The following is a 12,466-nucleotide window of genomic DNA, read 5'->3' as shown; positions in this document are numbered from 1 at the left end:
TAACTTGGAGGGAAATAAGTACAAATAAGAAAGAAAAATCAAGTCTTCTTCTAGCCCTTCACATTTTCAGAACAATTCCAGTGCCTTTTACCTGAAAAGGTGAAATTTAATGGAAATTGTTACACTAATTAAAAGAGTCAAATTAAGTTTGCTGCTATTTTTCCTTTTCTCTTTTTATCAGCTTTTTCAAATCATGCACTGCAACAAGATTGTATTAGAGCCCTGGACACCAACTGTGTAAATTTAATCACAAAACATAAAACAGGCAGTATTTATTAATACTGTTAAGTGTTTTGCTACAAAGCATGGGGAAGGGTCTCAGAGTACATAGTGGGATATATACACAGTGATTGAGAACCAAAGTTGATATTTATTAGCGTTGACTCATAATTTCTTCAGTTTTCTTTCAACACAGGGTTTTTATTTTTAATAGATATACTTGAAAAATGCCTCTGTACTTACACACAGCAGTTTGAAAAGACAAAGCTTCCAAACAACTTTTTAAAAAGCACTTAATTGTTGAAAATATAACTTAGGCACTCAACTCCTAACAGCAAGTGTGGAAACCCAGGCCTGCTGATTTTCATGGTTAAGAGGCCTCAGCAACCTACATCTTTCACTAGGAGATTTTCCCAGACACCTCCAGCCTACAGCCGCATTTACAGCACTATCAAGCATTCACATCTAGCCTCCCATTTTCTGAATATGTTGGAGCCAGCTGAGAAACTACTTCTCACCTTCATCAACAGACTGCCTTAGCAGAAATGGCATGGAGTAGATGGGCAGAACCTTCCTGTTAGGCACGCCCTTCCTTTGCAAAGGCAATGGAAGCCAGGATGAGCATACCACGGCCTAGTTTTCCAAAGATAACTGCCTCCAAGCAGCCCATAAGGCAAGTCAGGTACAAAAGCTCTATTTTTCTATCTAGACTCCGCTGTACTGACCATGAACATGTACCCTAGAAAAGCTTTCTTGAGCCAAGGTCTTCAATTTATAAACAAAAGTCTTCCTCTTCAATACTGAGGCATTAATATCAGAGGCATTAAAAAGATGTCTGGTCCTGTGATCATGTAGAACAAGGTATGTGATTTCCTCAGAACAAGGTATAGAGATAGAACAAATATTTGTGATCTTGGGAAAAAAAGCAAAAACCAACCATCTAATTAAAAACTTCTAACACCCAAAGGAATGTTGAATTCCAATAGGCAGCTAATTCCTCTGGATATCCTGACTTCTACAGGACTGCAACGTGCTCAGTTTCAGAGGATACAGTGGAAAAGAAGAGGTCAGCAAGTAGTTAGACATCTTGAGATAACTACATGCAGCAAAAAAAGCGGATTTTTGGATGGATGTTTTGTAAGGTACCTTCACTATCACTGTAAGAACTAAGTTGCTATACCTGTGGTACATAAACAGGATATGAACAGTAAAGGAAAAGCAGTTATCAGACCAACAGATACTGACAGAAAATAGCACAGCTTTCACATACCCAGTCATTTTTTTGTGTTCTGAAGTTCCTTCTAGTAGAGCAGAAGTATTTTATAGCATAAAGAAATGCAAACTCAGCAAAAAAAATATTACTAGTCAGTTAAATAAATGCATACAATACACATTTATATTCGAAAACAAAATTATAAGTATCAGGTATTCAAGAATGTAGGAACCTGAGTAAGAACTGCTATTAAGGAAAAGCGCATTTAACACACACTTCTACACTTAACTATGACTTTTGAAAAAAAAAAAACCTACAGATACGAGTCTTCTAATGCATATTTACTTTTCACAAAAATTCCTTAGAAGGGGTTATTATTGAATTTACCAAAACAAGTCTACAAACTATAGACGTCAACAAATAAGCATGCAGGGATACCTGCAAGATCAAGTCTTCTTTAAAAATGCTCCACAATCAGTCTTATCTTTCATGTTAGCATCTCAAAGATCTCAGCGCATCCCTCATTACTGGTTGGGCCAACATGCCCCACCTTACAATGGACTTTTAATTCTATCCCAAGCATAAAAGATACACTCCATATAGTATAATAAAAATATGAATTACCCTAGTGTATCCTCATTTTCATATCTATCACAGCAAAACAAGCTCTCCGTGAGTACTTACAGGGAAACAGCAAAGTCCTAGTTAACCGTAACTTTATGCATGCATGTGCATATTTTGCCACATAAGATGGAAACTTAGGTCAGAATTAACAACTAAAGCGACAGAGTTCAAAGCAGTCAAACTTGAAAACTGTACACGGGTTGTTTTTTCATTCAGATAACTGCAGCAAGGTTCTGCAAAGCCCATGTCCATTTTTGTCCAGCACTCTTGTTTTCCAAATAACTTTATTGCAAGACACAAAACATCATTCACTCCCCATCCAACACTTGATGGAACTAATCCAGAACTTTTGAATTAGCTACTAACATTATGAAAAAAGTAAAAAGTTAAATGGACTTCAGTTTTTCCAGAACAAACCCAGAGGGAAACAGCAGCTGCTTATACAGGAAAGTTTGAAGGGTATTTTGAAAGAATAATGACAGTGCTTATGGGGTAAAGCCTATGTCCTAAAAGTTTCTACAGAATATTATCTTCACTATAAAACTTCCTATCTTAATTTAAAAGAGAACATGTAAAAAAAAAAAAAGTATTTTCTACTGAATCATTAATGTTTTCAAAGAACTATTGAATTGTATTGGTTACACATCTAATAAATTCAGTGTAACATTTTCCTAGATGAAATGGAATCTTTCCTATATATACACTAAAAAGTTCCCTTCTCCGTGTTCCAGAGGAGATTCTCCAAGAGCCAGCTTCCCTTTCATTCACTAGATATCTAGCTTCCAGCTGTTCGGCACATCCCACAGAGGAGAGGAAGTTCCCTGGCCACAAAGAACGACCCAAAATTAGAGCATAACCATGGAGAGGTTCAAAAAGGTCTGCACTGATTAAGGACACATCCAGTCCTATAGAAGCCTATGACAAAACGGCCAAACCCAAGATTTTACAATTGACTGCTGTTTCACCCATGGAATGTTAAATGTTTCAGCTATACAAATATGAAAACTTCACTCTTTAACAATTAATAAAGACCAAAACACACATTTATTCTCAGTAAGTACCAGCCTTTACTCCAGAGGAATTCTGTTGGCTAATAGTAAAATAGGAAATTACTCAGAACAAAAATATTCAGTCTGGGCTTTATTTTAGTGCATTAAGAGTTCTATATTGACACATACCCAATATTGTCAGATCTTATTTTCCTTTTTAGCTAGGAACTACGAAATATTGTTTCCCGTGTGAGAACGTGTGCAATGTCTGGTTTTAAAAGAAATTTGCCCATGCTTTTCCTATAACAAGACCAAATCAAAAACTGCAGGGGCAGGTTCTTAGAATTTTGAATGAGTGGTAGTCTTACAAATATCCTCAAGCATGTTCAGGCAGTCAGATTTAATCCTGCATTCTGGGAAAATATTTTTTTCCTGTATTGTTTCTAGTATTTTGTTCAGACAGCTCTCATGCTTTATTATATTCTCTGCCTTACCCTGAATTGCTGTCCTATTTTGCACGACTGAAGTTTTGAAAGCTCTAAGTGATTTATTGTAACTGTAACTAAAATCATCATGTGTTATGATATGAGAAGTCTCTATTCCCTCTAAAGAGGAGGAAAAAATATATAATATTAATTTTGAATAAAAGGCTTATATGAAGTTGGCTTTTGCCCAGCTTGGCTATTCAAACCTTCCTCTATCATAACATCCCAGATCAATAAAAAATTCACTTTAGGACTTCCTTATAACCTCTTTATAACTTCTTGTGGCTAAAATTTAGCAAGATCCTACTATTAGCTATCCAGTGGGGGCAATTTTATTATATAAAAACATCAAAATCACCACCATTTTACTTCAGCAAATACTACTAGTCCTCACTGGGACAAAAAGAAATGGCCCTATTTGAAAGTTAAAGTATTTGCTTTATCCAGGTATGGAATACAAAAGCTTTGGAAAACTGAATTTAACAGAGATTTAAAGTACGTAACAATATTCAGTAAATACAATTGTCATTTATCAAGTCATACAAAAAGAAAGACCAGCTTCAGTTCAGGCAAGTATTTCAGAATCTAAGAAAATACTTTGAATCAAAAGGACTTTGGTACCTTAAATATTTTTTAAATAATGATTTACAGGTAAAAGGAGAAAAAAAACTACCAGATTTTCAAAACCAAGGTCAAAACCAATCTCTTCAATCTGCATGAAGTCCAACTGCATATTGAAATCCCTGTTCACAACTGCAGCTTTGAAGCACTACTGGCACATAAATAACAAAATACTGAATGCACCCAGAAGGCAGAGAGTTACTCAAGAGAGTAAAGTGGATGCACAGAGCCATGTGGCAAAAGCTTTGACAATTTTCAGACCATGGCCCTACTTCCGCACCCAAACTTCAGAAATTTAGAACCACCCCAGCACTTTGATCTCACCTCAAGTACATGGAAGAGGACTAACCTCAGGTACGCTGCAGCAGAGAATCCCAGAGTAGCTGAGATGACAGCTCTAGATTTCTGTTTTGTTTTGTTTTTAAATTATTCTTAAAAACTTACAGAATAAAAGCTTTCTAATGGAGGAAAGGAGACAAGTCAGATCCTCACAAGCCGTGAATCTGCTAGCACACTAAACATTACTCAAATGAAACATAAATTAACTCTCCTAGGCCACGTGCCACTAATCACAGCACAGTAACTAAACACCATCAGAGAGGAGGTAAGCCAGAGAAAAGAAACAATGAAAAGACACTAAAAAACACAAAGTTTTCCACATTACTGATAACACACAATGAACAACAACAACAAAAAAGACAGAAAACCAGTTTATCCCTGTGAATTTTGTTTGACTCTCTGATACCATGGATGCATGCAGAATAACTTAGCAATAAAGGGTCAAAGTAATTTTACACCAAAACAGTCACATGTAAACAGCCCTTTCACACCACTTGTGTCCAAAGAAGCCTTGTAGTGTATGACAAGTTGACACTAAAAATGCACACAGTTACATAGAAACATCACTATGCCCAGTTCACATGGGCCTTCAGTTATTTCAAAGCTTGAGATTTGAATAATCTCAAACACTCTCAGTAAAACTCAGCTGACTCTGTGGCTTTCAGCTGAGCTTTCATGCAAGCAAAGGCCTAGCTGAAATTTCGCAACAAAATAAGCAAGTGGCACAGTGGAGCAGCCCTAGGCTTCCCAGTGACCACCTGAGAAATCCCCTTTTCATTGTAAACAGACACCAGAAGGATCCAACACCATGCAGAAAGGTTGTAGTAATGGCATATGTAAAATTGTACACATTCCATAAGCTATATGAAACAGTTCTGAGATGTTTATAAGCGAGATTTAATAGGAACAGGATGTGTATGGTTGAATACTTTAATATTTCATTAGATATTCCAGTTGTGGTGTTCTGTTTTTTTTTCCCAAGACAATTGGCAAAACTTGCAGTCCATGTTTCAGCTGCTCCCACTCTTTCTACGCTTAAATGATGGTTTCTGCAATATACATATGCTGTCTCAAATATTTTAAAATAAGAAAGCAAGGTCTAATTCACAGCCCACTGAAGAAGTCAGCAGGAGTTATCCACTAAATTCAGTGAACTTATAGAAATGTAGCTAGCAATCAGCATCATAATAAGTTTATGTCATTTCCCTCTTGCTTCTTACAAAAAGTAGTTTGGTTTTGCCTTCCAGATAAGATTTTTCTTAGAAAACAACAATCAAAAAACAGCACAGATGAGATTCAGCATCCACCAAAGTAAAACAAAAGAAAGAGAAAAAAACAAACAAACATTTTCATTGTTCTTTGAGGGTTGCATCTTTTGGGTCTGGGGAGGCAGGAAGAGGCCAGTTAGTACCAAAGAGCTTGCTGACAGCATGTCAATTTTGAGATCAATAAACAAGATGAATTTCCTTCATTTCACAGTTAAAATGGAAGATCAGAATCATTTTGAAACCATTTGTAATCTGAACAATCCTTTCAGTTTTCATCAATTAAAATAGATATTGTGTCACTGTAATTGCCATTCACATGCTCCCAGTAAGTCTGTGACTACTTTTAGTCCTTATGGCATTACAATCTGTGGTGCCTTACAACTCAATGCCAAATAGCACTTATAAAATTGGGTTCAGTCCCATCACTGATTGCTCTTTGGGACCACCTGAGCCTCCTTGAGGCTGCAGTTGTATCAGCTGTCCAACTTCATCCCCTGTATCTCTGAGGAGTCAAAGCCTTTCTTCCTATCCCTCATTTTTGCAGTAGCTCACTACTCCAAGGAAACATGCAAGGGCACTCCTGCAGCATCAACAGAATGGCAGTGCTGTTTATGGACTTCCCCAGGTGACTTCTCAAAGCACCCAGCTCCAATTTGGCAGTTTCTCACCAAACAGTTTCCCTGCTTTTCAGGATAAAGTGGATGAGGGAGCACTATGATTGCAGCAGAATCTGTAACAGTAATGTGTCAGACTAAAAAAAAAAAAAAAAAAAAAAGAATAGCCTGACTTTATGCTCAACACCTCTCTCTCTGGCTGTTCTTGGCACGCTATTAATATACATATATCTATCAGAATAAAAAAGTTTACAATGTGTTCACTAAGCTGAGAGCCAAAGTGAGGCCATCCTTAAAATATGTTCAGTTTCCTACTCCCCACCAACAGCTCCTAGACTACTCTGCAACTAGACTCTTTGAGGATGTAGTTTTAGTTTTTCATAGATTTCTTGTTGTGGTCAGCTAGGATTGTAGAGGAGCAAATTCAACCAAGGCTGCCCTATAATTAAAAAAAAAGAAAAATCCCTCCCCCCCCCCCAAAAAAAAAGCTTAATCTCTGAAGGATAGGTTGTATTATACCTAGAAGAATGTAAGGATTGCATACATTTCTCAGAATGAGTTCAAAGTACTGACCGTGAATAAAGAGAAAGAACACTGTGGGTCTGAAAATACACAGGAAATATACAGCAAAATAGAATAACATCAAATGGATTGTGGTAACACAGACTCTTAGCTTATCCAAATTTGATATAATTCCTTTTACTCTTCTAAAACATTCTGAGTGAAAAGCACAGCTGTGAGCAGGCAGAAAGCTTTGGTATAATCATGACATTTTCCATAATTATTTTTAAGCCATATCAGTATTTTTCAAATCTTGATCTTTATTTATCATTACATAATCTAACTAAGTGAAATACAACTACACACTGCTATACTTTATAACATGACTGGAAAACTCTGGATAGAACCAAAACTTCCTGACAGATTGTCAGAAATATCAGAGTCTTGTTTATTGTCACACAATAAATGCACAGATTTATTATGCTTTCTTATGTTAAAATAAAAAACAGTGAAAGTGTTCAGGAAGTGCATTTCAATGTGATTACAATATTTTTTTGGGTAAACTAAGTCACAGTCTTTGGCCATAATATGACCCAAAGTATGTTGTAACAGTCTACAAATTAAGTGTCTTCTATATGTTATGACTTAGGTATGCATTGCAAAACTTGGCTTCATCAAAATATCAGAAGAGAATTTTTTATGTCTTATGACAGAATGCTTTATTAAAAATAATCATGTTTCAAGAACTTATTTGCAGGAAATAACATTTCAGCAGGGAAATACGTCTTTACAGCATTTATAGTTCTAGAGTAAGGAAAGTTACATCAGCTTTAAATTAAAAAAAAAAATAAAATTAAAGCACAACAAATCTTACCAGCCCACATAGATGTGTTCAGCCCTCTTCCGTACACACGTACACACAGCTAAACCAGCTTTTGCACACCCATCCTTTGACACAAACACTCTTGCCTCTGCATGCTTGCACACAAACACTGCGTTCACATGTTAAGCTTCTCACACGTAATCAATTCTCCAAGCTCTGGCAATCCCTCACACAAACACAGACGTGCTTCATGCCTTCTCCTGCATTAGAAAACCATGTGAACCATCTGTCACTATTTAATCTCCCAACCCAAGTCAGCCAAATACAGCCCATCTCAGCCCCAGACATCCCAGTCAACTTTTCTAGCAATGCACTCCTCTCAAGTACATCTTTCTTTTTGTCACCACCTACAGAACATTACCTTGTTTTCCACTGTCTCTTTTTTTCCTGCTACCATATGCCAGTCTGTAGCATCATCCTTTCAAGTGGTCTGGCCTCAAGCAGTCTGGTGCTGTATGCAGCATAGCCAGGACCAAGAGGTGCTTTGCAACATGTGGTACACCACAGACTAGCCATTGAGATCAGCAGGCACCACAGTTTTCCCTCTTGGTTAATAACTTCATGCTATTCTTTAACTGATGAATGCTTGGGCAAATGAGTAGAAGGAGAAAAAAAATCTTTAAAATAAATCTAGTAATCTTTTATGGGAGGAACATAAAGAGACCTAAACTTCAAAACCTTGACTGAAGATACTTGCATTTCATAGGTAAAAAAAGGAAAAGGGCAGTTTTAACATTTGGGGCAAACTTCTCAAAATGCGGCCTAAGGAGAGTCTAAGAGAGCCCTAAAAGCTTAGGTTCCAGTTTGTAAAAGACAGGTCAGCCAAAACAAAACAAAAAAACTGAATTAAAGACCGCTGTGTTGTTAGGCCCTCAAAAGTCCTGGTGAAGGCAGCATGCTGGATTTTGGAGGTACAGAATCAAAAGTGAGGCTTATGCACTTTTTGCACTTAAGGAAATGTTATAGTACACTCTCTCCTCAAGCAGGGCAGAAGGTTGCTATTACTCACAAAAACGTTTATGAAAGACCTCTCCGGCTTAAACATCACTTTATATTACTTCTTTCTTTCACCAGATGCAGAACAGAAGCCCACATCTACACTTTGTACCAGAGATGTTGCTTATCATACTGGTGGTCACAGTGCCCTACAGGAATTTATGCTAGTCCTGAAGGAATGGTGCAAATTTGTACCTGGAGGTAAAAGAGGAATGCAACCCTCAGTATCTCAAACACTGAGAAGTCTCCAGATTGTGGTCTAAAAGCTACAGAGTTTCTGCTTGGCATATAGTAGACCAGGCCCACTCTAAAAGTAAAATCTAAAAAGTAACCAACAACAGATATTTTAGTGCTTTCTTCTCCAGAGAATTAAGTCCTCAGCATTTTGACTGGGTCCTGCACACATCCAGAAGGTACTTTTACTTAAACATTCATATTTTTCAGTTTTTTTTTGTTTCCATCTGTAAACTCTCTGAGGAAAGAACTGTTATGAGGCCTGTGTATGTACAGGACTGGGCATGATGGCACCAACCATGGCTGTGATTTATAACAGTCTAGGATCCCAAGAAGATTTGGGAAAGGAGTGCATGTTCCCCTTTGAGGAATCAATGCCAAAGTCAGGGTCCCTTCAGGCAACCAAGTCATTTTAATAATGAGAAAAAGAGCCCACTGGGAAAACTGTCATTCAACAGTATGGGAAGCACACATTTCCATCAGGACTAGTGATGAGCCTGCATATTACTACAAACTTTTCAGGCAAGATGAAACACAAGAAGCATCAGAGAACTCTGTGTATCAGACTTTGCTGAAAGCAAAGCCCCTAGAAGCGAGTGGCTGGCTGCAGTACATAGCAAGAGCTGTACGCAGTGGTATGAGCAGATTCCAGGACAGAGAAGATAAACCTGTCTTCTCTGTGACTTCTGTAACTTAGTGAAATCGGAGATGCCTTTTCTTCTGCAGTATCGTACTTCTTCCAAAATTCACACCACACAACTCATATCACCTAACTGTAGTTAGTTTCTGCTAGGGCACAAAGAACACACTGAGGCAGAAAAACTGCACAAGTAACAAGGACTATTAAAACTACTGGTGAAAGAAATTATATGAGGACTGTAAGCAGCAAATGAAAGAAATATCATTCCATGATATAGAGGACCCTTTAGTTGAGACTTTTTCAATAGCCGACTGTAATAAACATTCACTCTGAGTTTTCTCAGAAAGGAAAGATATCTTCAAGAACTGCACCACAGAAAGCTATCAGGAAATGAAAAATGGTTTGGCAGTGGCAAAATCCCCAAATCCCGTCTGATCACTTCCTTACTTGCAACATCCAAAAAGCTTCCATTGACAAATTGTGTTGACATGCTTCCAACATATAAGGCCAAAACTGAGCTGTTTGCAGTGGAACAGATTGCTGCAGGTGGAGAGATCACTTGTAAAGGCTGCTGTGTTCTTTGGCTTCAGCCTAAAAAAATGCAGGTGAGTGGGCAACACTGTTAGTAAAAAGCAAGGGAAAACATTGCTTCTAATTTGCGAGGGTAAATGTCTAAAACTTTGCTCTTGGCTTTTTGTTGGAACAAACGAAACTCAAGCCTCCTACCCAACACTTGGGCACTCAGTGAGCCTTCCAGGAAACACTACCAAACATTTCATAGAATCATAGAATCACAGAATCCTCAGAGTAGGAAGGGACCTCTGAGAGTCATCTAGTCCAACTCCCCTGCAATGAACAGGGACACCACAGCTAAAAGACGTTTCTCAGACTGTTTTTTTTCCTCTTCTTCAGATATAAGAAAAACCTAAACGACACAAATTGGAAAGTATCTAGTTCAATGCTTTTCCTGCAGTAGCTACTGACAGAACCTACCTCTGTGAATTCTTCATGAAAACACAAAGGGAACTACATAAAGAGGCCATCTTCTCTGTTAAAGGAGTCACAACTCAGTGCTTTAATCAGTGACAGTCCTCCTCCAGCAGATAGTTCCAGTAAATATAACAGAAGACATGCCTCAAATGTCCACTTTATTTATAAACAAACAAACAACACAACCGCAAAAAAGCTCCCCTCCTCCTGCCCCACAATCCAGACAATTTTCCAAGGAGGAAGGTGTTGTTTATGTTAAGTGTCTGTCACTTAGAGAAGAAACAAGAGTCAGTAAGCATGATACAGAACATCTGTTTGAGCTACTGTAAAAGAAACGATCCATTATTAGAGGCATAATTAAATAAATAACAAATCTTTAGACAAAAAAAAAAAAACAAAAAACCCACAACAACAAAAAACTGGGAAAATTCAAAAGTCAGAGTACCAAACAGTAACTGACCTCCAGCATAATGTGAAGGTGGAACTGCTACAACAGAAAGCATGGTTGTTTGCAATGTCTGCTGAAGAAAGAAGCCCACTCATAATAAGGATAATCCAGATAATTTGCCTCCTGTAGTGAAAGGACACTCCTAACACATAAAAGGTGTTTGAAACTTGAAAATTCCATGAAAAGACAACATTCAAATGCTGTAGAAGTTTGTGACAGAAAAAATAATGCTCAGTAAGCATTTAAAAAAAATATTAAACAGTATATTCAAAAGTGAATATTTCTTCAAGTAACTGTTGCTTAGAATCTCATGCCACAGTCAACTCAGTCACCTTAACCTTCACACCAGAAATATTCGTAGTAGGTCCTTCTCCAGTTCATGTAAAAGTGAGAACAGTGGATGAACATTCATCCCAATCTCATTATCCAAGCACCATCAAATTGTTGGTCTGGAGTTGTTGAGCAGAGCCCATTTGCACAGGCCAGTGCAATACCTCTAATTTTGACGATTTTCACTATGTAATGATGTGGCTTCATGTCACGTACCATATTCGGTACCTTGTCAGCAAGGACAACATTGGTTACAGAAATAAAATCTTCGTTCTATATATGCTCCAATTCAAAGTATCGCACTCAACTTAGATTTGGAAAAAAAAGGCTAAATAGCAGTATATGATCTAGAATTATCAATTTTATATCTAAAAATTCCCACAATTCAAAATTTTCTCTTCTGATACGTAGACAAGTTCTGTCCTGCAGTTAACCAATACCAATACTAGAGCTGAGAAATTTTGAAGAGGAAAAAAAGGCAAAAAGTAGCTTTTCCACAGAGACAGTTCAGACTTAACAAATATAGCAAACTATAAGTTATATTACTAAAAATATAAAATCTCACTCCACTCTTGTAACCATTTTCCACCTCCTTTCAAAACATCCTTGAACTCTAAGAATCATCTGCTCCACCTGAATAACCCAAGTAGCTTTTTTGGAGCAGGTACTTCTCATCCTCTGCTACTTGACAGACAAACCTCTTTATAAGTTATTTTAAAATGCATATGCCTAAATGCAACACACCACTATAAGGAATATACACACCAGAAGGATGATCAAATCTGAATGAGATGGAAATGACACCAAAAGTCATCTCCTAGCCCAAGCTCCTCACCAAGTACCAAATCTGTCATGATAGTGGTCACTCATGCTCTAGAAAGAAAACTGTGAGCAAATCAGATCAGATTTAAAAGAGGATTTAGGAGACTCTTTACGAGAATGAAAAAGCAGAAGAAAGCAAGATAAAGAAGGCAAGGTAAACAAAAACGAGTGTAACTACAACAACATATAGCCAGCACAAGAAAACATTTAGGTTTGTTCAGCATAGCCTAGTTAACTCTGTGCTCAGCAA

General features: G+C 37.4%; 1 protein-coding gene across 10 annotated transcripts in view; it reads right to left on the bottom strand.

The window, feature by feature from the left end:
* The window catches only part of PDE10A (phosphodiesterase 10A), a 361,041-nt gene that overhangs the window by 334,033 nt on the left and 14,542 nt on the right, over positions 1-12,466 (bottom strand). The window lies entirely within an intron of this gene.

This window comes from Numida meleagris, chromosome 3 (assembly GCF_002078875.1).
Source record: "Numida meleagris isolate 19003 breed g44 Domestic line chromosome 3, NumMel1.0, whole genome shotgun sequence".
NCBI classification, from domain to species: Eukaryota; Metazoa; Chordata; class Aves; order Galliformes; family Numididae; genus Numida; species Numida meleagris.
Note: the sequence above shows the minus strand (reverse complement) of the source record. Positions and strands in the feature narration are given on the sequence as shown.